This window comes from Pseudonaja textilis, chromosome 1 (genome assembly GCF_049901715.1).
Source record: "Pseudonaja textilis isolate UNSWEBS1 chromosome 1, rPseTex1.2, whole genome shotgun sequence".
NCBI lineage: Eukaryota > Metazoa > Chordata > Lepidosauria > Squamata > Elapidae > Pseudonaja > Pseudonaja textilis.
In genome coordinates this window covers 211,722,043-211,729,299 of record NC_141990.1, presented here as the reverse complement: position 1 = coordinate 211,729,299, position 7,257 = coordinate 211,722,043, and positions in this window count along the sequence as shown.

Genomic DNA, 7,257 nt, shown 5'->3' with positions numbered 1-7,257 from the left:
GCGAGGGTGGAGAAAGGCGATTTCTGCTTACTCGGCGCAACCAGTCCGGCTACTCCCTACCAAGAGAGGGTTTCCCCCCCCCCCATCCGTTTTCAAAGAATATAGGAAGCCAGGCGCTTGAATTCGCTTTCCGCAAAGTCTTACAACATTTAAAACAAATAAATACATTAAAACGTCAACATATAATTAAACTGTTTAAAAACCCTGCCCCACTCCGAAAGCAACAGTACAATTAGATTAGAGAAGTGATAATAAAAGCGAGGAACGAGGTATATCCAGTTTTTCTTTTTTTCTTTTATTGTTCCTCCTCCAGCAGCAATCCATATACCCAAAATCCCTAAGGTTTCTTCAGTCTAAAGGCTTTTTTTTTCCCCATAAACTTTTAGCTGAACATTTCTTGAATTTCTCCAGTACTAACACGCGGCTCAATTATAAACTTAGATAATATAAACTTCCAGTTATTTTTCCTAACCGGTAGTATTTCTTTCCGGATTTTTAAGCACACAGTTCTCTTTTAAATATTAAATGCAGGTTTTACAACAGACCCATTTGGAAGGGTAAAGGCTGGTGTTTGCTGGCAGGTTGTTCTGGTCTAATCCCTGCAGTTGGTTTTCTCGCCAGGTGCTCTCTGACAATATTTTTTAAGTCGAGCAATCAACCATGCAAATATTTGAAGCATAGCTTAGAGAGAACAAGGGAATATATTCGCACTTACTATTTAGTCCAAAGATAATTGCTGTAAAAAAAATGGAGCAATCTCAACAACAGATGTGTTGACATACTGATAGGTAAGAAAGTTAAAGAGAATCGGTAAGAAGAGAAATTGGAACACAAGTTTAGGACCCAGCTGTAATAATACTGAGATTTATTTAGAATGCATGCAATTATTTCAATAGTATCACTGGTGTGAATTAAGAAAATTCCAAAATATTCATCTTTTAAAATACAAATAAAAAATACAATTGACCCAGGAGACCTGTTGCAATACACACACACACACACACACACACACACACACACACACACACACACACACAACAAACATCCCAGAGACCTTTCGTTATTGAAATAAGATTTGGAGCAATAGTGAGCAATCATGCATTAAAATGACTTTTGGTTTGTAAAAACAAATCAGTCATATTCAAAGGTTTTTTTCAACTATGCACATAAGCAAAATGGGCCTATTCTACAAAGATATTCATTAGTGTAATAAGTTTGGGATGTTCCAACATCAAGAAAGTAACCATTAAAATAAATTTGGAATAAATTTGTACAAACACTAAAGAACAGAATACTGATGCACCAGATACACTTGAAGCACTCACAAATTAGATTGGCATGTATTTTAAGTAGAGTTGAGAAAAAAGTATACATGAGAAAAAGCAATAATACACATGTATTTTTTCCCTAAGCCCTAAAAGCAAAAATGTTCAGGAGGAAAAACTATTTAGAGAAAAATATTGACAATTAAGTTTAAAAATACTGTGGCCCACAGGCATCTTTTGGACAAAGCAAGCAAGTCAAGATGGCTGCTGCAATTGACGCCTGGCTTGCTCTTTCTTTCTTTTTTAGCGCACCTCTACATGTAAAGGTACCCAAAGAATCTGGCCCTCCTGTGCTTTTGACATCAATTAAGTACGTAAGAGAAGGATCCCTGAGATAAGGTTGTTATAATCATGGTGAATTATTATTATTAGCATGTATCTTTTTTCAGCACAAAAGAGGAAAGTGTCTCTTCATGAGTTCTCCTTATCTGCTGGATGAGCCCTCTTGTTAGTTCTCATGAAGGACGGATGAAATTTCCCTGGTTTGCACTGTGGGCGAGGGCAGGTGTTTGCTGGCAGGTTGTTCTGGTGCTCTAATCCCTGCCGTTAGGTTTCTTGCCAGGCAGTCTCTGAAAATATGTCCCAAGGCTCTACAATAAAAACAGAAAGCATCATCCCTGACTCTCATCCAAATACCTTGACAGCAATCTTCCTTGACTCCCCCATTTCTGGATTTAGGAATGCCACAGCAAGAGGGAAAGCGGGACCCACGTGTCACATCTGCACCTGACACTCCAGTTCTGCTTAAATTCATCTAGTTGGGCATCAGTTACAATGCAACACTGATACAACTCATCCAAGATGACTGGAGTTGCTTGCCCTCAGTTCATCTCAGAGGTCATCCTTCAACCCCTCTCTAAACTGGTCAATAAGGGCCACCTCAACCCATGCGACAGCTCTGGGCAATAGTTTAAAAATCTACAATGAACAACCTTATTCTCCTGTTGTCCTATTTGAATTTCTGAATCTCATAATAGCTGTGATCCTTTGAAAGGTATTGCCTAAATGGCTTCTAAATCTCCCAGGGAAGCTCTGGTAGTTGTCCAGTAATGGCTCATAGCCTCCTATCTACAGTTACTATTGATACAATTAATACCTACCTACCTATTTACCATTAAAGAAAGATACAACACATTTGATTTTGCTGACTAGTATGTTTATCAATTGGACATACATTCTGCTTTCCATACATACATACACACACACACACACACAAACACACACAGACACACAAATGTAATATCTTTTTTGAACAATCATTTTTGCATTCTGGTATGCTGTGAATCTTGGACACATTGTCAATTTATTGTCATAATGGTGATGAAGCCAAATACACTGAAGGCTTCTGATGCAAAAGCAATATGGTATGAATAATCCTACTGGTCAGTGATTAAACGTAAATAAACTTTGGTGGCCCCTTCCAGCCACAAAAGCATTTTCAAGAGGAGCCAAGGGCTTGTAGAAACAAGAGTACTGAAAAAGAAAACATCAAAGATGCTTCCCCATGTGATCAGAGAAATTGCAGAGGCCACAAAGACAGCAGGAGGAGAACCAAACATTGAGCCAAGCACCCAGACAGAGAAACACAAACACATAAAAAAAAACTTGGAAAGTTTTCAGAGAAAAGAAAGTACCCCTATCCTGCCAGTTCTAAAGTCAGAAGAAAATGTGCTGCTCTCTCTCACTCTCACTCTTATTTTTTTGGGGGGGGGGGAATAATGGGAGGGGAAGTTGGCCCATAAATACCAATGTGGAAAAACTGACAGGCTTTTGAAAAAAGCCAGATATCCACATGGATTGCATGAATAAAAATTTATATAAACGAGAAGACTCAAAAGGAGGAGGCAACCCAAATCCAAAGCTTTAGTGGAAGATTCACTTGGTTTGGCAGAAGAGTTCAGGAGATAAATCATCATTATTGTGGTTGCTCCACTTACATATGATGCAGTAGTGAGCAGACCTCAGCTGAAAGTTGTGATTCTAAACAAAAAACAGGTCAAGTTGTTTGGAAGCTCACTCTGAGCCTTGAATCCTACATTTTGAATATTTGGAATAATGTCTACAGTACACTGTGCCATTTGGAGGCAGGCTGACTTTTCAACTTCATCATTGTTCATGTGCTGTTATTTTTTAATTTATTATGTCTCCTGTCTCTTTGAGGAGAGGAGGAAAAATGGGTCATGATGTTGGATTCAGTGGCATGTCAGTTTTTGGGGGGGACTCCAGATTCAAAGTATTCAAGATGTCTCCTAATTTACAAAAAGAGGAAAACACAGGAAGAGGTGACCTAATAGGCAAGATTAGGTTCACATCCTGTCCCATGTCACAAGAGAGATCAGCTTGCTTTTGGCGTAGCACATTGCAGGAGATTGAACACAGTAGCTTATAAAAGCATGATTCCTGGTTTAGTATCTTGTATAAGCCAACTCTAATTAACAAAAAAAGAATTGTTAAACCCTAGAGTAGTATGGTATTTGACTTTAACCACTACTTTGTGAAAGTCTTGAATAAGATTTGGTTTTAGTGGAATAAAATTGGAGGGATGAAATAAGTGGGAAAACCCTTTTATGGGATGATGTCTGGTTAAAAATCAGGACTGAAATAAACAATGGACATACACAATGTAGGTGTGTAACATATGAAGTCTGCAAGGATTTGCATAAACCCCTTACTCTTAAGGCTGGAGTGAGTATGGTTGGACCCGTGTATGGATGATACTAAATTATTCAGAGGAGAGGAAACCGAAAGAATTGTAAGCCACTCAGAGTCACCGTATAGGGGAGATGGGAGCATGAAAATGTAATGATAAATTAAAATAAAGAAACACCTCCAGAATAATGCTGCAGCTTTGACTCCTTCCTTACATTGGACATAGACCAATTCAATTCTCCCTCTCCTAGTAATTAGCACTTCAGAATGAAATACCTTGAAAAATTGTGAAATCTCATTTCTGGGGCTTGAGGAGTTTCTCTCCCCCCTCCCTTGTGCAAGAGCATATTCTCACATCCAAAGTATGAATAAGTCAACATGGATAAGCCAGTGTAATTTGTCTTCTGCCTCCCCAAAGTTCATTATGATTTATCACTGAAACTGTGCAATGAACTCCATTGTGTAAACAAAAGCTGAAGTCATCAAGGCTTTGCTTTCTTGGCCATTGTCAGCTTTCCCCTAGAAGAAGATAGAAACTCCCTACAGTGTAGACTTTTCACGGAGAAATGATTCCTAGGGAGCCCTGTCAGTATGTGTTTATCTCCCACTGGACATGTTCACACATTTGCAGTGTTGCCAGTCACGATTTGCTTTCCTGATGCTTCCTCTCCATGAGCAGCAGAGCTGCAAACCAAAGACCCATCTGTGGCTTTACTATCTAGCCGCAAATGTCACACAGTGATTGCCTTTGGTCAGAAGAACCATTTGCTGGATGTTTGTTTTCCTCATACGTTTCTTTTGTGTGTTTTGAATGGAAACAATAACCCCAAATAAAGTATAAAAACCTGGGCTGCAACTGGGTTATTGAGAGGAAGAGTCATCGAGTAGATTAATGGCTAAACTATGGCTGACAGCATGTGTGTCATGGAAATGCCCCCACAAAAAGGCAAACCAAGCTAACTCTTTGATAGAATAGAATAGAATTATTTATTGGCCAAGTGTGATTGGACACACAAGGAATTTGTCTTGGTGCAAATGCTCTCAGTGTACATAAAAGAAGAGATACATTTGTCAAGAGTCAAGAAACATAAGTTATAACACTTAATAATAGTCATAGGATACAATAAGCAATCAAATCATGCTAGGAAACAGTCAATATAGATCGTAAGGATACAAGTGACAAAGTTACAGTCATACAGTCACAAGTGGGAGGGGATGGGTGATGAGGAGTGATGAGAAGATTAATTGTAATTGTAGTGCAGACTTTGTAAATAGTTGGACAGTGTTGAGGGAATTATTTGTTTAGCAGAGAGATGGCATTTGAGGAAAAACCGTCCTTATGTCTAGTTGTTCTGGTGTGCAGTGCTCTAGCGTCGTTTTGAGGGTAGGAGTTGAAACAGTTTATGTCTGGGATGTGAGAGGTCTGGAAATGTTTTCACAGCCCTCTTTTTGATTCGTGCAGTATACAAGTCCTCGATGGAAGGCAGGTTGGTAGAAATTGTTTTATCTGTAGTCCTAATTACTCTCTGAAGTCTGTGTCTGTCTTGTTGGGTTGCAGAACCAAACCAGAAAGTTATAGAGGTGCAGATGACAGACTCAATAATTCCTGTGTAGAACTGTATTAGCAGCTCCTTGGGCACTTTGAGCTTTCTGAGTTGGCACAGAAAGAACGTTCTTTGTTGTGCTTTTCTGATGACGTTTTTGATATTAGGTGTCCATTTTAGGACATGTGATATAGTGGAACCTAGAAATTTGAAGGTCTCTGCTGTTGATACTGTGTTGTCTAGTATTCTAAGAGATGATATCCATCTTTGTAAAACTAGTCTGAGTTCTTTACAAATACGTCTAATCATTATTTTGTTTCACATTGCAAAAAAAACTATAAAGTTTTCATGTATGTTTTTATGACATATGTATCTTTCTTCATCCATGGAATGCCACACAAAATAAAGAGGACAAATAAGGATAGGCATGACCTCTCTTAGGCATTGACCTAAGCCAGATCTACTTTGCTTCAATCATGCATCCTCGTTATCTGCTTCCAACAAACACACCAGTGAGGCCTCTACCAAAGCCAACAAAAAGTCTTTTCAACCCTCTGAAAGGCAGAAGAAGTCATTTTCCATCAGCTTCATTCCTCTTTTCTCTGGAGATCCTGAAGATAGAGCGAGGCCTGAGAAATTGACTCAAATGAAGGCTCTGAGAAAAGGAAGGATTTCTGGAAAATGAATGGTTCTATCAGCTTTTAGCTGGATTAGAAAACCCTGTGTGCAGAATTAAGTTTGGAAGACACTCCTAATTACCACAAAGGGTTCATCCAAATAAGATCACTGAAACAGGGAGCGGATATTGTTTTGCCCTGTGGCCTGCACTCCTAGGTCAGATGTGCACTGTTCCTTTATTCAATCCATTAGTAATTTGGCAGAGTAGCAGCCATGGAGTAAGGGCCGAAACCAGGTGACCCCATCCTTATTTTGAATCAAGGAGAGAAGCAACCTAGAACTAAGGAGAAATTTCCTGCCAGTGAGAACAATTAATCAGTGGAACAGCTTTGCCTCCAGACTCCAGAAGTTGTGGAAGCTCCAATTCTGGAGGTTTTAAATAAGCTATTGGTCAGCCTTTTGTATGAAATGGTATAAGGGTCTCCTGCTTGACCAGCAGCTTGGATTAGAAGACCTCCAGGGCCCCTTCCAACTCTTATTATTCTGAAAGTAAAAAGTTGGAACTGGAAAATAGTGGCTCTAGCGGTCCTTCCCCCCCACAGAAGGACAGACAGGCTGTTTGTTGGACTGTGTAGCATCATTGCATTTGTGCAATTTTATGTTACACAAATGTTTCATCGGTTTGGGGAGAGTGTATTTTCTTTTGCTGATAGGTTTACTGTTTCTTTTTCCTTTGTTCTAAAAAAAAAATTGCCTTTAGCAGTGACTGTAAGGAAGACCAGAACCAAAGTGGAATGATGACCTAAAAGCAGAAACAGTGATAAATGCACAGAGGTTTTCCTAATTTCTAGATCTGTTCCACATTACTTTCTAATGGAAAGAGGTCTGATGGGGAAAGAGCTGCCGTACATGCCTTGATTTATGATTTCATCCTTTTTCTTCCAAAGAAAGGATTTGTATATTTAATCTCACAGGCAGGCTAAAATTAATGGCAGACATGAGGTGCTCTGTGCACAGATCTGGATGGCAAGTTTTTTTTTTCCTTTCCTGTTCCTGAAACGGCTCGGCGTTGTCATCTTTGTATCAAGCTTTGCTCTCGGTGCCAACTTTTCCTTCCCCCT